Genomic DNA, 21,652 nt, shown 5'->3' with positions numbered 1-21,652 from the left:
CTCAGTCTGCGCTATGCACTTTCTAAATGCAACTAGGAAGCCTCATTTTGTTTTGCTTAAAACTTTTCACCAGAGCAATTCACTCATTAGTTAGGCGGATGTTATTTATTGTCAGTGCAGTTGGACGCGTCGCATTGTGGTTTTGTAAGGAGATGTTATATCAGCGGCTGTATTATTCCGCTGCTGAAGGCCCCGTTTTAATGGAAAAAATTTTTATCCGTCCGTCGTCTTCAATTATCAGAATAGGTCTTCCACTGACACTGTATACTAATGGCATAATTGCTCGGAAACTCCTTCACTTGTGTCCTCCGTCAGCGACACCAACCGCGCGGATATGCAGCGAGGACCTGACATATAACTGGCAAAATATTCTATACATTGCGTCTCCTGTAGGTATAACTGAAACGAAAAAAACAGCATAGAATGGCTGAATACAAGGAGTTTTATTACACACTTCTCTAACGAGCATGCATCTATGACAAGTAGCAGTAAGAAGTAAGGCAACTTCAGGCCATTGTTCTGCGCTAATCTCTTCTCTGAACCAGACCCTCACATCATGCGTACAACCATTTTCTCAGCTCGTGAGCCCTCCCCCGTACACAGCCAATAGATGCTTCGTATTCGCCCGCTCTCTTATATTCGTAGATATAGCCGAAAGCCATGTCTCGTACAGCGTACATCCTGAAGGTATATTCTCCGAAGTTAAAAATCCCACGTGTAAAGGTCCACTCGTGGGGTCAGCGCCCAGGCGTCCCGGCCGCGCGTGTTAAAGGAAAGATCCCCGCCACTCGGTCTAGACTAGAGGCTATGCACAGCCTACACTACGCTATGGTACCCGCCAATTCACCGCGGCGCGCTCGGGTGGCGGCTTCTCTGGACGAAGGAATGCCGCGGGGATAATCCCCTTTAAGAACGTAGACGGTCCCGCCATGTTCCAAAAATTGTTGACATAACGGACAAGGGAGGGGTGGTGATCGTCGTCTGACCGCACGGGGCGGCGGACGCCATTGTTACGCGCCCTCGTCGGCACGCCGTATAGCCGCCGCTTTTCAACTCCACCCTTCGCCGCCGTGTGCCTTCTCGCCCTTGGGCCGGCTTTTCACCCGAAGATGGTGGTGTCTTATTTAATATTCCGAAGATGGCGGAGTGACAGCTGTCTACGTGAATTCGGGCCCACCCTTACGCATGTACGGAAGCTAGAGCAGCGTTCCCGAGAGAGAGAGAGTAATACCGAGGTGTCATAAGGCCGAACTTGGCCGTTAGAAAGCGTTCTTGTCTGAGCTCTCAGCTGGGCAGTTCCCGGCGAGACAAGGAGTCTCCACCGCTGAAGCTAGGTTGGGGATTTGTGAGCCCCCTCAGCGAGAGATAGACTGGAGGATCACGTGAGAAGTTTAGGGTACAGCTGTGTACCTGGAAACTGGACGGGTCCTGCGGCGGGAAAAGAGTCCCCAGCGTCGCTCGAGCGGTTTGCGCACGCTCGGAGCATAGGAGAGTTAGACGGAGTTTGAAAGCTCGAGTGACATGTTCGCACTTGGAGCTAGCGTCTAGCTGAAGTTTGAAGTTTTTCCGTTTTTATTACTCATGTACCAAATTATCCTACTGTAAATAGCTGTATCTAAATTCTTCGTTTACCTTTATCAATTACAAACGCCTCGACTTCGTCAATTCGGTCCCCATCTCCGAGAACTTCTGATCAACCGGAGCACGGGCGATTGGGTTCCTGATTGACACCGCACTTAGGGGAAACGAACATCAACAATCTTTACTCCAGGATTCCTAGAGCGCGAGACATGCACGACAGAGCGGTCCGATACGGTCTACGGCAGCTCGGAAATATGGCCTCCACGACTTGACGCACGCGTGAAAATGAGACACATGCTCTGATGCGTGCGTGCGATTCGTCGTCGGCGTCGCTTCACCAAATGCTGTCGCTCCATGGTTGCTTGCCTTTTTAGGTGCACTCCGCCAGATTTAGACATGCGCAAAAGAAGTCCGAACAGGAAAAGAAAACATTCATCCACTTGGAGTAAAAATGAATGCTCGTATTATGTTATACAATGTATTTTAAATGTTCAGTAAATAGGTGTGGGAACGTTTAGCACCGGCGATTCCGTTCGTACATGCTGTTGGTACCACTGGCTACAGGTGTCTACCACGTGCCGGTATTGTCGCTGTTTTTGCAGGTAGCGTGCAGCGTTGTCTCTATCTTCTCTGCGACTTTCAGGTGTTCGCTGGAGCTTTTTGTCACCGCCAACTTCGCGCAAGCATGAGCCATCTTGCCCACCAAAAAAAACTACTTCTGAACCAAATTAGGCAAGCCAGAAAAAAATTCGCTGAAAGAACTTATGGCAGGAGCGCCTTATTCCTTCGCAGGAGCGGTCAGCAGAGACCACGCGAGCGCGCCCCTGACTGCGCCCCTTGAAATACTTTGTACTACAACTGCTGCCACTGGCGCCTCCTCCGGGCTTTGAAAGAAGCTTTTACAGTGACGTCATTATGACTATACCTTCATGCTCTCATTGGCTGCGGCCTCAGGACGGTCGAAATGCTGGTACGATTTCCTCTGGCTCGCCAGTCGCACAACGCGAAGCTCGTAGCCTCGTACTACTAGCTCACGACGCGAAAGCAGGTCTTGTGTTACCGTCGTCACTATCAGTCGCATGCCAATCGCGTGCTGCAGTCGTGCATGTGTCTCGCACTTTAATCCTCATGTCGCTCTTTTCTTCCAAAGCCTCAGCTATCTGATTGCCTCTGATACCTGCAACTTTGGCGTCTGATTTTTAAACGGTGAGAGCGCGCTCACTCTAAAGATCAAATATCATCTGGTGTTGCAAGTATTACGACAGCCGTGCTTACCCAGTTACCCAACTTTTGCCTTGGGCTCCCATCAGCAACCATGCAACGAACGCTGCAAAACCTCTAGTTGTAGGCATAGAAATAGATGCACTAAAGTTTCAAAGGTTCCTCGCGGGAAACTTAAGTTTCGCTTACATGTCTTGAAAGCGAAAGCCTGGCGATACTTATTAACAACTGTTTTACTGCTATGTCGTATTTGCGTCTCTCTCACTTTCCTTTTTGTCTTTTGAGAGAGAGAGGAAATTAAATCAAGGAAATGTTTCAGAGAGGCATCCTCATTCCAGGATGCCTTGAGCTCGAGCCGCGTCGACAGCCCTTTCGATCAGTCGCAGCTGATCTTCGAGGCCGGAGATGGCCAAGGCTCTCTCCAAAAGCTCCGTGGAAAGATGGTTGTTAGGGGGGTCTATGGTAGACTTGTCCCTCTGAATGAGTATTGTAAATACACCATTGTAAATACCGCTTTATTTAAGGTGCTGGGTAAGGTGCTGGTGAGAAAACGGTGGGGTAGCGGGTGACATGGGGTGCCCAGTCCAGAGCCCATCCTCCACTGCCGTCCACAGTGGTGGCGGGCGTACCACTACACCTGGTATCCAAACACGAGCGGCTTGCGATGATCTCCCAAGGTGAGCGCCGCCTACACGCATTTGCAGATCCACTCCAGGGGGACCTCCTCCAGCAGTATGACTTGGGCACCGAGTCAACCATCGGCCCAACGGTGGACCACGTCATCGACAGGCGTAAACGACGGCACGACGTCGAAGACGGGCTCCACGGTGGCCGCCTCCAGGAGGCCCCGGATCTTAAGGCTCCTGGTGTATGCCCTCGGACGTGGAGCTGGCACCGGCTCGACTGCAGTGGTCGGGACCGGGGTAGAAGCAGCAGGAGAAGTGGCCTGCTCGGCTGGCGGCAGGGGACGCACTGGGAACCGTGCTGTAGGCCAGCTCCGTGCTGAGCACGGAAGGCACGATCGAGTAGTGGTCCTCGTCCTCGAGGAACGACTCTCCTTGGATGGTCATCTGTGCAGGCGTTTGAGGCATGTCATCACCTGTTGTAGCGTCCATTTTTCTGTACGCAAGTAGAGCCCCTTGCAGATCCAAGATGGGCTACGGTAGCTACAGCGCAGTGACGGTGACAGGACTCATCCTCATCGTCATCCTCTTCGTAATCAGCCTTCTCGGCGTCGTCCTCACCATCCTCGTCCTATTCAGCCTCCTCGTCGTCGTAGTCAGCTCCTTCAGGCCAGGACTGCCTCCACGCCGTGAGGTAGAAGGCGTAGGTGAACTTGGCCGGGTCGAAGGAAACCTGTCTCCTGGTCGACCGCTGCGCCGCCTGCATCTGGGCCCTGCGAGTGCGCAGGGTGCGGAAGTCCTCTCTGTGATCGCCGCCGCCTTGACCACCCGACGTCGTAGCAGCCTCGCCGGCGGCTGCATGCTGATACGGCTCGGCTCTGGGCGCCATTGTCGGCCGGCCACGCAGCGCCCGCGAGGTTGTCAGTGGCGGGAAGCGGGCCCTCACGACCGCAAACGAGGTGGCGGCCCGGAGCGCAGCAGCAGCGGCAGAACCGGCGAACCCCCTCGGGCGCTCCTCAGCGTGTCTGGGCGCAGACGAAGTGCTCGCGGTCATCATTCGCGATGTCGTCCCCCACCTCGACGACTGCCCTGGAGACGGCACGGCACTACACGCGCAGAGTTCCAGGTAGTGACGGCTGGGTACTACAACCCTTTGCTCGATTATCTGGTATGCACCGACGTAGTCGGTGTCGTCATCAGACGAGGAGCTCGTTTCAGATGGCGAGAACACCAGCAGCGGCCGTCCTGAAATGTTAAAGACAGTGGAAACGTGGTGGGAGGACGTCACTGCAGGGGGTAGTAACGGTGTATGGAGTTGGGAAAACCTGAGCTGAGTGGCGAGTAGGATTGGCTGTGTTAGGAATGGTTGGAGCCAGTTGAGTAACCAGGACAGAAGGGGACAATTGGCAGGGTTGGAGGAAACGGAAGCCGTGAATTGAATGCCGTTATCATGCATAAATCTGTCACAGTATAAAAAAGGCACTACAGGCGCAAACTCCGTTGTGTGACTGTGGTCAGGTACAAACTGAGCGAGCATTTGTTATCTTCACGACAGATACTGCAACCTCAGGCACAAAACAAGGCGTTTCTAATGTCTATAACAGGCACAGAAAATTGTGATTTAGGCGCCCAGAGGCTTTATCTACGATTGTTTAGGTATGTATAGTCTCATTTTATATTTACTTCACAACAGGATTTCAGAAGAAACTTGTCCAGCAATGAACACCGTAGGCAAATCCTGTCATGTAGAAAATTTCATTTTATTTTCTTCATTTAAATAGGGCCGACAAGTACTGCATTATCACCAGATTTTTATAATCTGCAACCTGATTCGACACTATGAGAAACCCACAAGTAAAGTCAAACCAGCCCCATCTAACGGTTTTTGGGGACGAGGGGGGTCCCTTCTTTCAGTCAGTATTCGTATGATGGAAGAAAGGCTCATGTCCAGAGAAGCTGGTGGAGCGCAGGTGTACCGACGAATTGCTCAGTGTATACTGTAAGAAAATCTATAGCGATTCAGACAATTTTCCGCACCACGCGACGGCGTGGCCAAAGCCTCCGCGGCGCAATCTGGAGGAGCAGCGCCTGTTGTCGAGACCGAAGTGCCGCATTCACGCGTCCTTGTGTACTCGAAGGCTGCAAGGTTCTCGCCTTCAGGAGCCGCGCTCTGATCATCTGGATAGCGGTGCATGGTGACGCTACGCTATGCTATCCGGTTTTGAGTGGGTGTGGGGAAGATGGGTGAAAATGGCCCGAAACTGTCAGGCATGGGGTGCCGAACCTTATCAGGACCGGGGGGGAGGCGGAGAAGGGGACATGAAAGGAGTGGATAGCGCGAAAGATTAGGAGGAAATTTAATAAGGTAGGCGATAGAGGTTCGGATTGGAGAGGGCGGCAACTGCAATGCGAGTGCGCGCAGAAAGAACGCCGTGCGAAAGGGGTGCCAGAGAGGCGAAGAAAAGAGCTACGGCGGCTGGACATAGAGGCCAATGACTGGGGGGAATGCAGAAGAAGTGCCCATAAGAGTTCCCCGCCTCCGGTGATCATACGGGGATAACAAAAACAATACCCAATGTTTTAAAGGTTGCAGCATACGATCTGGGTGTATAACAACGTTTGGAAGAACGTCACTGTAACGGTTCCGTACGCTTTCTGAAAAGATTTTGTAATGTTTTCTGCAACGTTAGCTGAAATTTAACGCCTTTACCACTGTGTATAAATGTTTCCTCACTGTTCCAAGAAGGGGCACACTACAAAGCCGCAGTGAGTGTGATTTGCTGGCTAAAAAGCCATATCACTTCACGTAACGTGATTTGAGCCTCTCGGTCATCCTCTTTTCTGACACGTGTGCGGAAAGAGAGAGAGCTTGTACATGTGAAGAGAACCTAGCGCTGCGAAGACATGCCTTTTTATGTATCTAGCACAGCCCTTGGATAATTTGGGTAAGGCGTGTTTTATAAGCACGAATAACACAACATACATTAAAGACTGAGTAGATGACGAAACAACACAAGTAGAGAATCCTCACGATTCGAAGCTGCCTCACTATGCCATTGCTTCTGTTTCTCTCCCTTGGTGGGAAAGGAATTATGGACAAAAAGCAGCAGCGTCGTCCAGAGTTTGGTGTAAGGGTTTTATAGGGGCTGCTAACTAAACTAGTGCTCTCCGTACATGTAATTTTACAAAAAGGAGACAAAAATGCATAAATAACGTTATTTGCTCCTTTGTGCCTCAAACGATGTATTAAGCAGAGAAGCAGCGCATTGGTTCATATTTTGTTAACGTACGTATATCTCTCGAACGTTAAAACCATACTGTGATGAAAAGCTAAAAAATATAAGCAAGAACAATGCCTGCAACATTACTGTGGCGACGACCGGGACCCAAAATCTCCGTGCACCGAAATTTCCTGCAAAAAATGTCCTACACCGAAATAGCTAAATCTGGGATATATACAGGGAACATGAATGTTTTACTTACGAACAATGCATCAATAGAAAAAAAGGTGCATTTGCCATCTCAGGTTATTCTGTTATGCGCACTTCGTTAAAAAAAATACGCACACTCATAGGAGCATGGCGGCTTGTTCGTGTCGTTCGTGTAGATAGGTTCACCTGTCGCATCGTATCTTGCCGTATCTTCATTGGATAAAGAGTGATTGGAAAAATTTCCTGCATTCTACATTGGAAAAAGATGCAGGGAGTTTCTGGTAATTTGACCTCATCGAAGAACTTCGTGACTGTACTAGGGGACCAGGAACAATTATTTCAATAATGTCTAAATTACGGACGATTTTCTCCTCAGCCCCTGTGGTAAAAAAAGCCTGGAGTCTCCCAAATGAGGTCCTTGAGCCCCATGTTGCTCAATAAAGCTCGCATCCGAAGGCAACGTAAATAGTGGAAGCCTGCTATTAGCTGCGCATCAGTTGGTTTTGATCGAGGAACTTTGTATATTTGTAAAGAGGCATTTCGTATTTTCAACATGTTCTTTTGCCAACGTTTGCTATCCACCTCAAAAAAAATTAAATCTGCAGATACACTCCCAATTCACAAGGACGTCAGAGCAGGGGGCCATCTATGTGGACCCCTCTATTTAGCGATGAAATCTAGGTAGTTGCAAACCTGTTGACCAACTTCATGCATTAAAAATTTGACGTTACTTCAGTTAAGCAAATGTAGCATTGAAATGCCGAATTGTGCAGTGCAAATCCCTAGAAGACGTCAATAAAACATTTACACCATTGGTTTTAAACAACAATCACTAAATTTATAAGTGATTACAGGCCAAGTGTGACATCGTGCTCCACGGGCTTATGCGGAAGCATGCACTGACGCTATGAGCTTCGCCATAAACAGTTTTCAGGTGTTTTTATACTAAAATGTTTAGGCACAGCGTGGTAAATACGAACATTCCGGCATAATTTTCAAACGATACAGCCATGGCTTATCGAAGCCAATCAATATAGTTATTGGGCTCGTTTCCCCCGGTTTCAGATAATGCGTTAAAGCGGAAACTCCTAACTAGCCCCAGGACGCCTCCAGGTAGATACACTTTCAAGGCGGACGCCACAGAGTTAAAGGAAGCCAGGGCGTTTTGACCAGCGTGGCTGTCACCGTATCCGTGTCTGGCGTAGTCCATGGTGCGCTGTGTCGTCCGTTTGCTGTTTTCAAGCGAGCGCCGGGAAAAAGCCGTCAAGGAGGAATTATCTTTGCTGCTTTCACCAAGTACAAAATAATTCACGAGTCAGCCAAGGAACATCAGATGTCTAAATGGCACAAAAACGCACCCGAAAGAAAGAGTCAACCTCCTTCGCTTACTCAGCAGTGCTACCGATGGTGCACTGCAGCTCGACACAGCAGCAAAGACAGAAGCAGAGTGCACAAACTAGTCGCGATTACCACGGCTATGCTTTTCGGCGGTATGATGATTTGCCTTTGCGAGGGAAGCAATCAAAAGGCGGCGTTTTTCAGTTCAGGACCTTCTAAGGTTTGGCGTCGACTCTGAGTACCACGCGTTGCAAGTACACTTGGAGAATAGTGCCAAAACGCCGAGTACACATCAGTGAGCACTCAAAACGCATGATGAGAGAGAGAGAGAACATTTTTATTGAGTTTTATGTGGCTCAGGGGCCGGTTGTGGCCGCTGGCTTGTGCCGGGCGGTGACCAGCTCTGGTGGCCAAGGAGGTTTGCACCTCTAGGCCTGAGCTCCCCAGCGCCTCCTGCCACTGCTCATCAGAGGAAATTAGGGGAAATAGATTTTTAGGACACCCCCAAAATATGTGGGGAAGGGTGGCAAGGGCTCCACAGGCACAGCATTCTGGGGAACGGTATAATGAAGGATGGATTCGTTGGAGTATAGCGGGATTAGGGAACGTGTTCGTGTGAAGGAGGTGCCACGTGTGTTCTTCGGAATTACGTGAGCCGGGGGGTACCTACGGCGGTCAAGGCGGCAATGAAACGTCATTTCTTTGTACGTAAGAAGTCTGCCTCTGGCGGATCTGGCCCTGTGATAGGGTTCGAGGCTTTCCCCGGCTCGGATTGTGAGCCCTCGAGCCGTATTGTGGGCAGCCTCATTACCATACCTCGGCAAAGCTGGCGCAGCTCACTCAAACTCATTCACAATTTTTTTTTCGAATCACCACTCACTCAAACTCAGACTCAATGCTGAGCAGCACATCTGCGCTCACTCAAACTCAAACTCACATTGACCGCAAAACTCAGAACTCACTCGGACTCAAAACTCAAAATGTACTGAGAACTCAAAATGTACTCACACTCAAATGTATTCAAAACTCAAAATGTACTCAAACTCGAAATGCACTCAAACTCAAAATGGACTCAAAACTCAAAATGTACTCAAAACTCAAAATGTACTCAAACTCAAAGTGAACTCAAAACTGAAAATGTACTCAAAGCTCAAAATGTACTTAAAAGTCAAAATGTACTCAAAACTCAAAATGTACTCAAACTCAAAATGGACTCAAAACTCAAAATGTACTCAAAACTCAAAATGAACTCAGAACTCAAAATGGGCTGAGAACTCAAAATGAGTCTTCAAGCATCAAAGGCAGTCCCTGGCTCCAGGTAAGCACCAATGAGTGTAAATGGTTGTTTTCCGATAACAGTCTTGGCGCAGACGTATTCTTCAGTGTGATGAGGTGGCACGGCCACGGCTGCAGCCGACACGTCGTTGCGGAAACCTATAAACAGCCGGCTTACGCCATTTAAACGTTCCGAATGATAGATGTGGTAGTTTTTTAGACGAAAGAGATCCCCAACACGTGATTCAGATATCACTATGAATGGGAACTGATATAAATGTACGAGTTCACGAAAGTCTGCAAGTTTCGAACGCAGGCCACGGGCGTTCCATTGAAAGATGGTACAACCTCTGAGGTGGGCGTTTAGAGACACTTTCGGAGATGTCGATGATTGCTGAGTCATCATTGTTGCGGTCGGCCGGCACGCTGTTGCACCCTGAAAGTAGATGCTATGAGGGGTTCTAAGGCTAGAACAGCCTCGACTTCAGGGAAGCGCTGAGAGGAGGAGTTGGCACGTAGCAATGCCTTGATCGCCGCAAAGAGCATCGGAACAAGCATATTCACAATGTCTGTCTGGCCGGTCTGATTTGCTGATTCATCATGGTTATTATGGGAGCGCCGTTTCGAGGGGGAAGATGCGTCCTTAGAACCAGCATCAGAAGGGACTTTTGAATTTTTGGTCGACGATTGTTCTAGGACGACTCCCGCATAAGACTTGTTCGGGGGCGCGCTACTCTGAGCAGGTGATTCATGCGACGATTGCAACGCAGTTGTAAAGACGAGGTCTGGGTTATGCGAAGGGTGGCGCCGACTAGGAACTTTGCCCTGGATTTGCTCCACATTGCGAGCAAGAGTTGCGGCCTTTTTCTTCGGGCAAGCTCCAAACGACGCTGGATGTGGGCCATTGCAGTTTGCGCATCGTGGTTGGGCGCGTGAGGTGCAGTCTCTGTATGAGTGAGGCCCAGAGCAAACTTTACATCGTATTGGCCCTCTGCAATTTTTTGCGATATGGCCATGCCTCTGGCATTTGTAACACTGCGTGGCTGCACCAATGCATTCTGTAACGGGAAAGCTATAGAAGCCAAGAAATACTCGCGCAGGAAGTGGTGTGCCCGCCTTGAATTCAAGAATGACTGATCGCCGGCGGGTTTCAGCAACGACACTGTCCTCGTTGCGCGAGTAGGAGACTTGCCTGCGGGCAGATAGGACGCCTTGGTCACGTAGGTAGCTCCCAAGTTCCTCATCCGTGTATTCGAGAGGGACCGCTTGAATCCTTCCGTAGGTAGCCATGTAGGATTGAGGAACCCGAGCTTCAACCGCAATCTCAGCAAGGGTTCACACATGGAAGAGACGATTGGCCGCAGAGAGAGAAGGCACGCTGACAACTAGGCTGCCATCCTTGTTCAAGTGATAAGTTAGAACTTTTTCTTGTGTCGCGGCCACAACCTCCGCTGCGACGACGTTGGGGTTGGCTCTCCAGAGACTGCATCCTGCTTCTGTCGGTTGAAACACTACAGGGATTCCCGTGGTTCGCTTTTTCTTGTACGATACAAGAGTGTATGTCTGATCCATTTCTTCCACGTTGGCATCAGGAGCGTCAGCATCACCTGGAGTTCGGTCGATCGCACGCTTTTTAGTGGCTGGTGGGCTCTCTGTGGTTGATGTCGAGGCAGGTGTGTCGCACGACACAACTGAAGGTGGCTCATTTGGTCCGGACGGTGCGACCATGATGTGGCCTAGAGAGTCCATCACGGCAGCATAGAGAGCAGGCAACGGCGGCACCCTGCCGAGCAGCAGGGTGCGCTCGCTGGTCTCAGCAAGTCGTTTTACACGGGGTTTTCGTCGCCGGGGCGTCTCCGAGCGATGAGGAGGAGGCAGCCCGAAAGAGAACAGGTGTTGAAGACGGGAAGACACGAAAAGTGAAGAAATTGCGGGGCAGCTAGAGCAACCAACAAGCCGAACCGACTTCTTCTTCTTCCTCAACGACCTTTACTCCATCATTGTTGCTGTAAGTGGGCGCTTCTTTTCTTTTATTGCAAGTGTTAATCATTGCCCCATCATGCGTTGTATCATAGCATCTTGACGTGGTTTGAATGAGTCAAGGATATAAGGCGCGTTCGTAGCATTTGATTCTGTCTCGGTTCTGTGGCGCAGTGGGAAGAGCACCATGTACCTCCCGTTCCGCCCACAGAGTCGTGAGATCGAAACCGGGCCCCGCAAACTTATTTTTTATAGTGTAGGGGGAGGGGTGTGGACGGCCAACGCCGTATGGAGGGACAAGGCGAGTGAATGAGATGCAGTCGCATCTAAAAGGCTTCTCTCTGCACATGGCGAATCCAGTAGTTCTCTGCTTGAGCCAACTCTTCAGTTGTCAGCGGCCCGGCTTTCGAATGTCTGCCTGTAGTCACGTTGTTTATGGAGCGGTGAACCCAGGCAGTTACTCGGAGCAATCGGTAGTATTTGCTGTACCATTTAATTTGAAGCAAATGCTCAGGATTCCCGCTGCCGATTCCACAAGCAGCATTCGGAGCAGCTTGCACCTCATCGCTCTCGCCTAAGATTTCGAAATATTCCACTGGCCATGACGCTTCCGGCAAAGCAAGCTACGGCGGCCCGCACCACCAAAGTTGCGAATTCCTGAGAGCGGCTGCAGGTTAACCGCGTGTGAGGTCAGCAGGGTTGTCCTTGTTTCGGCAGTGTTGCCAAGGGAGACCCTCCGTCAGCCGCTGTGCTACTTCGAAGCGATTTCGGCTGAAAGGTGGCCATCGACTAGGTGCTGCGGAAATCCAAAAGAGAGCAATCTGGGCGTCCGTCCAGAACTACAATTTCGCTGTGGCCCAACGCGGAACCTCCCTCAAAACGTTACACAGCCGCGCTGCGACGAGGCATGCAACTAAGTCGTGAAAGGGGAACGGTCTTGATGGGTGCTCTGGGCGCTTTTGCTCATGAGGAGGAGGTTCGTTTCATACAAATCACCATGATCTGAGTGCTAGCGAACGTACACAGCTGGACCATATGCTCTGGGACTAGCATCGGCGAAAAAATACAACTTCATGGCATCCCTGCGATAGCTGTTCATGACGCACACTTGCCGTGGTAGTCGGATTCCCTCTATACAAGGGAGCTAGCTGCACCAAGAGGTCCAGGCCGTAAGTTGCGCCGGCGGCAAGAGTCCATCCCAGGAGTGGTTAAGCCTCCACAAGTCTTGGAAAATCATCTAGGCGCGCACTGAATATGGGGTTACAAAGCCGAGGGTATCGTAGCGTCTGGCAAGCGACTGCAAGACTGTTCTCTTCGTCGCCGCCATCGTCGCGATAAAAGCCGCAATCGTGTTGGTGCTCACCACTATGGTGTCGTCCGATCTGTCCCATGGGAGCCCAAGGACCTTCATTCTCTTCGAATCACCCCCTTCGGTCTCGAAGGCAACTCCGCCGGCAACAAACTGGTCTCGTAAAGATGATGCGTTAGATGCCCACTTGCGTAACTCCATGCGTGCATAGGTCATGATAATTCTCGCTTCCCTGTAGATTTCGTGCACTGCTGCCTCGTTGTCTGCGCCGACGACCGAATCATCCACATAGAAAGAGCAAAGTCTTTCCACCGTGTCCGGGGACCGCTCTTAGAGCGCCAGCAGATGACGCAGGGTGGCCGCCAACAGGAACAGACTGGAGGCGGCGCCAAATGGCACCCTTGTAATTTGACACCTTGCAATAGGCGGAAATTGTTTATCCTCAGTTGGAAGGTGCTCAATTCACAGGAACCGCAGGGCACTTCTGTCTTCTTCCCGTATCACCATTTGCAAGATGCCGCCTTCTTTATCTCGGGAACTAGCGCCACGCGCTGACCTCGAAAAGCCAGAAGTCGTAGAAGGTCAGCATCCAAGTTGGGTCCCTTCACGAGCACGTTATTTAGCGAAGGATGGCCGGGTGCGGGCGACGAGGAGTCGAAGACGACGCGAAGTTTAGTTGTGACTGCATCTTGTCTGACCACTCCGTGATGCGGCATGTGATATGTATTCGGTGTCCCGCGTGTTCCTTCAGTGGGTACTCGCTTAGCATGGCCCTCGTTGACATAATCACGTATTGCCTTGTCATACTGTGACAAGTCCGGCCGGTTGGGGAAATGCCTGTGCTGCATGCGGAATCGCTGCTCCGCAAGTGCACAGTTGTCTTGGTGGGCCTCCAGTCCTGGCTCTTGAATCAGGAGTGGGACTCCGTAGCACCCGTCCTGCTTGCGGATTTCCCGTTCAGGCTGCCTCGTGGCCTCAGAGTCTAGCCCAAGACTTTCTGGCGTTTCCTTGATGCCAATGACTTCTAAGCGCCACAGTTCTAACGAGTCCATCTCCTCGTCAAAGTTGTTTTTCGATGGGTCTGCGAGAGCGATGAATATTGCGCCGTGGCTACCGTTGTCAAGGTCGGCGCCCTGGACAGTCCACCCGAAACGTTTCGGCTGCCGTGAGGTGAGGGGTAAGGCGTGATATTCTTCCCGACAACACCTTATAATATGCGTCGGAGCCAATGAGGATGCTGACTCGATCCTCCATGTGTGTCTCTGCCAGGCGAACGTCCGCAGCAGTCAGGTTACATCGTACCATCTTACTCAGGACGTCTGCATTCACAAGTGGACTCGTCACTGCGCAAATTTCGGGGACCTCCAAAGCATCGATGCTGATGCGTCTCCCGTCGTGCTGACTCTTCAGAGTGTCATCGAAATGGTACCAGAATGCTTGCCAGCTCCGCTGCTCACCCGAAAATGTCGGGATGTGCAGCTTTGGCAGCGCGCCGAAGGGCGTGCTGGTGACAACGATGGAGACCACCGGCTGACGCAGGGTGACGCCCGATGCCTTGTTCGGGCGACTCTCGTTCCAGAATCTCCAGCGACAGCGTTTGAAGTACCCGCGGGCCTTGAAGAAAACTCGACACGCGTCTGAATGTCCACTGCCTTGGCGCCGTATTATCACGAGGCAACCAGGTCTGCATCGAAGCCATCCTCGCTAAAGCCCTCCTGTACACTCCTAGTCGCGTCCCGGATAGCATCCTATTTATATGCGGTGGGCAGCCTCAATACCGTGATATAAGAGGCCCTGACAGACTTCTTTTCCGTGACAAAACCTCAGGTGGTTACAGCATGCTTATATGCTGCGCCAACGACCCGTGCCACAGCTATATACTAGCGGACAGCCTGACGCCAGGAAATAAATAAAAAGAGGGGGCAATCGTGGAGCTCCGAGCGATATGTGTGGCTTGCGGCGCATGTGCGTATTCCCCCTCACACAATGGCCCGCAACCTTCCTTTGCGGCGGCCGACGACACGCGCCCGACGACACGGCGAAAGCCGAAAAACATTAAAAAAAACTTGCGCGCACATGCGCAGTAGGAGTGGAAAAAAGTTCGCGCGTGGCGAGTTGTGGTCCGGTGATTTGTCTTTAGCGCGCGTACGCAGTATGGAGTAATTTCAGCGCGGAGCAAGTTGGGGTCCCGCGCTTTGACTCATGCTCTGTATAGTTCATACTCAGTTCCGAGCGTTCACACTTGACCACGTTCGCTTCCGCTGACATCAAATGTGTGCATCAAAATCAATGTAACAGGGGAAGCAACTGCGAATGCAGTTGCTTCCCCTGTTACACCGGCCACCGGGAACGCAAGCCAAGCAGCGGCGCCATGTCATGCCGGCTGGTGTCACGCCATGTCATTACGGGCGTAGCCCGGTTGAACACGAGCGAATAGGTAAGTCCCTGGATTTCTTTTTTTTTTTGAAGGGTGGGGGAGCGCAGACTGTAAGAATTTGTGTTTGCAGACAATATAGCAAGGACCATGAAATTATGCCTTTTGCGTCGTCGTAAGAAGCCCGCGCCAAAACCGTTCTCCGATACCCGGGATCGTACGGTAAATTTAACGTGCTTATAGAGAGGATTCGGTTTCCCAGTGCGGCGGCCGTTTTGGGATCCAGGAGGAAAACGAAAACGCTTGCACGTGTGGGGTACTTCCGTTGCCGTAATGAGTATACCGCGGTGCCATAAAGAATTTGCATTTTTACACACGTCCCATTTCCAAGGTCAATCCACGTAAAACCCAGTTTGAATTTTGTATTTTTCAATATTCTATGGCCACTGCTTGCCATTTTCGGCAAGAGTAGCAAAAAGTTAGTTATAACGTTCTATCGTATGTAGGTTTTCGCGTCGTCGTTTCGGCTAGTGAATTTTCTTACCCGTTGAGTAGCCTGGATCCTGTGGCGATTTGGAAACTTTCTTACGGTGCGTTTAAGTGGTAAAGTTTTAACATGAAGCAACATTCATGAGTAACACTAGCCCCCATCTTGCTGTGTTCGGCACGGCTGTCGTCTGTGTGGAGTGTCAACTCGCGGTTTGCAGAAGCATGATGCGTTGGCAGCGAAAACTCGGCGAGGCGCCGGCGTGGAGGTTGCTCAAAGCGGTGGCTTCTAATGTTGTTACTCAGCCTCCTGTAAAGGCGTTATACAGGAGCCCATGGTTACAGATGCGTTGGCTGTCGGTCGGTGCGCGCAGTTTACCTATGCTTTAGCAAAAGATATTGCTAGCAGTTTTATTCGATCTTTCATAAAATGTTTTGCGCCATACTATTGGTGGAAATTGTTTCATAAAAAGAAACTAGGGCACATTACCCTCCGCGTGTAACAGCGAAAAGGGTTTTTTACGACGTCCAATTGACGTGCCAGTGTCAAATAAAATTATGCCAAAGTTTTCTCGCACGCCTTCGCACTGAAAAAGCGCTTGGCCTTCCTATGTATATGAAGAAAACGTTCTTTTGGAGAGCTTTTGAATATAAAGCAGAAAGAAAGAAATAATTGCCTAAACTACAGCGATGCCCTTGCCTGATTTATGATATTTTCACGTATCTGCTAAGGTGTTGGGGTTACTTCTGCTGCACTCCTTCAGGCTATACTGTTTTACCGCCGATAAATAACGCCACAATTTTGTACCTGGTCACTTTTTCAAATGCCGTTTCTTTTCTTCACGCAGAGCCAACACAATAGAACAGAACTCAACCCGTAACTCAAGGTTTTTGAAATGTTTACAACGCTGTTTCCATTCCAGTGCGACGAAATTCCAGAAGCAGCAGCTCCCGGGCCAAAGATTGCTGGGGGGATTCTACATAGGCCTTCTACATCATCGGAAGTGGTGTATTTCTACCCCCTCGTCTTCCCGTTCTCTCCCTGCGATACATATGTGGTGCAGGCTGGGAACCTCTTTCCCTCTCACAGTCACCTCACCTCACCTGAACCATAATTGAAGCCCGGCGAAAGTACTTTTAGTTTGTTTGGTAATATATTACATTAGGACATGAGGTATACCCGTCAGCTTTAGGCCAAACATTGGGCTTTATACAGTCAGCAGCCAGCAAAAAAGATGAGTTTCCTGCCTGTTCAGCAAGCTGCTAAAAATTCCATAAATGAAAGAATAATTTTATCTTGACAGGTCCTTATTTGCTCTTCCACAAAAGAATATTTTCATTAGTGTGTTCCATAAGGGCAATCTGCTAATATTTGTATTTGTTATTTCAGTATAAGTATTTCGTGTTCGTATTTGTATTTTTGATATCAAATAAAAAGAAAACATCGTTCCTTCGACATGGTGTCATTCATGTAATTTTAATCTCACACTTGTGCATGCTCATGAATTCGAGAATGACAAAATACTTAAAATTTACATACCCAACTCAGCTCTCTGCTCATGTCCCAAGCTTGTATGAGTAGACTATCATTTCAAGATCCGGATAGGTTTAAGGTATACAGATATTTGCTTTACAGCTTTGCTTGTAACATGGCATTATAAATATAGGGAGTTTTTTTTTTTAATTCGTAGGATGTGTATTGAGGCCTGATAGATCAGGTGGCAAAACACTGAGATTATAAAGGTAAAACCTCATTGCATGATAACTGAGGTCATGAAGGTGTTCCAGAAGTGCACAAATCACAAATGTGTTAGTGCAATTGCAGCCATTGTAACCGATTTATTGGTGGCAATGTTTTATACTGTCTAAACTTCAGATGCACAAGTGTGCGTTCATTACCAAGTGCTATGGTTTTGGTGAACGACCTTGAAAATGTTGAAAATGCTAAACCGCGACCTTGCGCTTCCGCGTACAATAATATAACTCGTTAATAACTGAAGCGCGAGTTAAATGAGGCCACTTAAAAAATTGCAGAAATTAAGAGAATTGTCTACTAATGCTCAGCATTCTTATGGCGCTTCTCTTGAGTGTGAGTCTTTTAGAGCCAAATTTCTTGAATTTTCTAAGCCCTATCCGTCAAATTATCTCCATTTACACTATTATAACGATCACGGGTGTTACTGGCGCCAAATCTGCATTTTTTGTGAATGAAGGGCGTTACACGGCTCACCATTTTTTGTATTTTTTATACTTTCCTTGGTTTTTCTTTTTTTCAAAGTTATGTTCGACCAATTCTCTCGATCTACGCTATGATAACAATTTCAAGTTTCCGCACAATCTGCATTATTGTGGAAATGCAGGGTGTTATACTGTTTGCCAGTTTGTCATTTTTTTATATTTTTTATTTTTTGGTTTCTCAAAATTTGCTTCGACCAATGATCTTTACGATATTATAACGATTAAAGGTTAAACTTCCGCGAAAACTGCATTTTCCTGGAAATGCAGAGGGTTACAAGTTACACGGCCGAGCGCCTATCCGGTCTGCGCGAGAAAACGCTAAGATTTTCTTTGTGTGCTCGCGATCACCAATTCTTCAGGCGACGCGGCAATTCTGCAGGCGTCGCGACACAATGTTATATAGAATGAGTAATTTATTATTGGTTCATTACATTACCAGAGACGTACTTTACTACCGCCCCCTATTACAAAAATAAAGGTGAAGGCATGTAACAGCACCATCAGAAGAGCTACGACGAGCAGAAAAAATTCAGTACACCATTTTATGCTTGGTATACTTGCCACTCGTGACCAGACAGCTGTTAGTTCACCACGACAATGTGCCTTACGTGCTAGTTATTTGCATGCATTGTCATAGGAGGCACTTTCCGCCAATGGCCAAGAATACTTTTGGTTACAAGGCAGAAGAACTGTTATCAATTCCGTTTGCATCGATGGAATAAATCACCGCATGGCGCATCATACTGTTGAAATGGGCACACAGCATGACAAAAGGTTTCTGCTCGTAACAATGTAGTTAAAGCCCTCCCAACCGTAGTATTATGCCTCTTTGGTGGAGTGATTCGAAAACGGTGCTCTAAAGAAAGTCACTCACAGCGGAATGTGTTATTTAAGACTCCTGCTTGACGCGCAACAGCATGCAGAATACTTATAAGCCCATGTTTGCACTCCCCAGCAACCCGTGGGTCGTGGAGCAGTGGTTAAGGTACCCGCCTCTACATGTGTTCTAGAAGACCCGGGTTCGAGTCTCCGTAGGGTTGTGTGTATGTGCCTATGTGTACTATGTGTGTCACGTATGATGTAACATGTGTTAAAGCATTTGTCACGGGGTGCTGACGTTGACCTGGCAATGCGAGCGAAAAAAAAAACGGATAAACTCAATTCTGGCCGATTGGCAGGTTTTTTCTTCTTTTTTTGGTGGAAAGCAATAAGGCCGCTTATATGAGGGGCCGTATGATTTGGGGGCTGCTTCGTAAGCGGGAATAGATTAGCATAACGGGCCGCGTAAAACAATTACGGCCAGTGGCCTGCCGAACACACGGCACGGTGTTTAGGTGGCCCGCTGGTTAGGCGGCCCTCAATACGGCCGCTTAAACGCCGGGCCGCGTGTTCGGTGGGTCGCATGTTTGGCGGGCCGCTTGCGCGCGAGGCCGCCTGAAAGCGGCTTTAAAATGACGCGGCGGCCCGCCTGCATGCGGGTCGTATAACCAGGAATTGACTGAGAGTGTATATTGTGGTCGAGAGCCTTCATCTCTTCGTACCTCATGTTACAAGGTTCAGCGGCCCTTGAAGAGCAACAGCAGGCATGGCCGGATTCAATGGAGACAGTTCCCATCGCTATAGCGGCACGAACCGCACCACGGTGGAGACAGACGTTGCCCACGGCTGGAGACTCGCCAAAGCCAGGCGACCGGGTGTACTCGGCAAGAGAAGCGGCGGAGGACAGCATTCGACGACGAGGCCCGCGGAATCGCGCAGCCTCCCGGGAATCCCAAGGCCTTGCGTCCTCGACGTCTGCGCCGCGTCAGGTCAGGTCTGCTTGTGGGTCGTCTCCCGGGTTTCGCGGCACTATAATGTCGCACATCGCGACGCAAGCAAGGAGCCCGACAGCCGGTCACTCGTTCACTGGGCTGGTCACACACAACTGCTCGAGCGCGAGGCGCGATCTGGGCCCGTGCCCCTGTTCCCGTGCTAGCGGCCTTTTTATTGCCGTCTTCATCATCACTGTCGTTCCTCAACAGAATTCTGGACAATTGCCGACTAATACCTTTTAAATAATACGCAGCTGCTCTTCTGAAGTTTTTAACCACTGTCGTCTTTGTTGCGCTATACTTAAACGCGTAAATTTTGGTCTGTCTGTCTGTCTGTCTGTCTGTCTGTCTGTCTGTCTGTCTCTGTCTGTCTGTCTGTCTGTCTGTCTGTCTGTCTGTCTGTGTCTGTCTGTCTGTCTGTCTGTCTGTCTGTCTGGCTGGCTGGCTGGCTGGATGGCTGGCTGGCTGGCTGGCTGGCTGTAACTCAATTCAGCAACCCCGCCAAAGTGAAACAGAAGCTGCCGAATAGGTTTATATACTGTTACGAATCGGCGCGCCGCTGCACTTCAAGCTTCGTGCAGCGTCTTTGTGCTTCGTTTAGGAGCCTCCACTGCGTGCTCCTTTCGAGTGGGAACCTCTGTGTCGGCGAATCAAACTTGCAGCGGCAGCCAACGGGTGCCAACAAGCAGCAACATGCCTGGGAAAGGCTGGATCATGGGCGCCTTCTATCTGTGTGATTAAAACTTTGGCGGCGGCGAATGCAACGCGTGGATACACGTCCGAAAGATGCGGAAGCCGCAGCGGAGAACCTCTCTCTCCTCTCTCTAAGACTCAGCGTGCGTCGCTACTACCGACCCCAAACAAACTCTGTAAAGAACGTTGTGTGTGTCTGGGCCATGTCGCGCCATTGCGTGTGCAAAAGCAGGGGGAACACTTGTTTGACCATTAGTGCTTTGGGTATAAATATGAGCCCCAAGCGTCGTAGTACCTTCCTGTGGGAGCCGTGAATCAATGCTGTCACTCTGCTCTAATTCTCTACTGTAACCACGGCTAGGTCAGCTGGTATACCCCCAGGTAACCGATAATTGCGCCACTAGCCCCAATTTGTCCCCTGGTGCTTGGTAGGCCAAACTGCCAAACCACAAAACAACAACAAAATCACTGATGCTGCTATGTCAACGCTTTCGTTGATGCGCGAAGAGGAAACGCCGTGCCGCTTATCGTCTGCTATGGGCTGAACGAACGCGACTGTCGTTGTGTGCCGCAAGCGTGAATAAACACCGCCTGCATTTTGCTTTTCTTATTGTGTTGCTGCTCCACATCTTGTTTTCGACAACTTTCAGTTGCTAATTTTCTTGGACTATCAGCATGTGCACAAAACATTTGTTTTGATATCTTTCTTGGTTGAATACGCGCGAGCCAGCGCGCCCTGAAGCGTGACAATCTTGTTTGGGGCAAAAAAAGTAGTAGGCGGGCAATGTGGTTTATTCACTGATTTTATTAGCAACGTATCGCAAGCAAAGTTCAATACATATCACAATAGCACAGAGCTGTGTATCTCGTATAGTAAGCACAAATGTCCGCATTCTGTGTCGGTTACACAAACATAAAAGACATCTTCGTAATAATCATCGTATGCAGAAAATTGCTGCAGAGGTCACCACGTTCGTTTGCTGTACACAATACAATTCTACAGAAACTATGTTTCATAAAAACGCGCTTGTGAATAATAAAATGATTTTAAAGTGAGATAACCAGCTCATTTCGCCACCATTAACAACCGCTCCATATTCTTATTCTCGTAAACTTGCTAGCCCATAAACCTTTTAGAGCTAGCGAATTTTCTGCGTAATTTCGCCATACGTCACACCTAGTAAATGGAATAAATGCCCCCATGGATATCAATAAACAACACGTAAAAGCGAAACAAATATTGAGAGTGAAAACAAGGTACAATGTGTCCTAGCACAGGTTGAAAAGCGAAG

Source organism: Haemaphysalis longicornis, unplaced genomic scaffold (assembly GCF_048455015.1).
Source record: "Haemaphysalis longicornis isolate Haplotype H1 unplaced genomic scaffold, Haemaphysalis longicornis Haplotype H1 scaffold_1, whole genome shotgun sequence".
In the NCBI taxonomy this organism is placed as follows: domain Eukaryota; kingdom Metazoa; phylum Arthropoda; class Arachnida; order Ixodida; family Ixodidae; genus Haemaphysalis; species Haemaphysalis longicornis.
The sequence above is the reverse complement of the archived record's forward strand: the minus strand, read 5'-3'. Positions refer to the sequence as shown.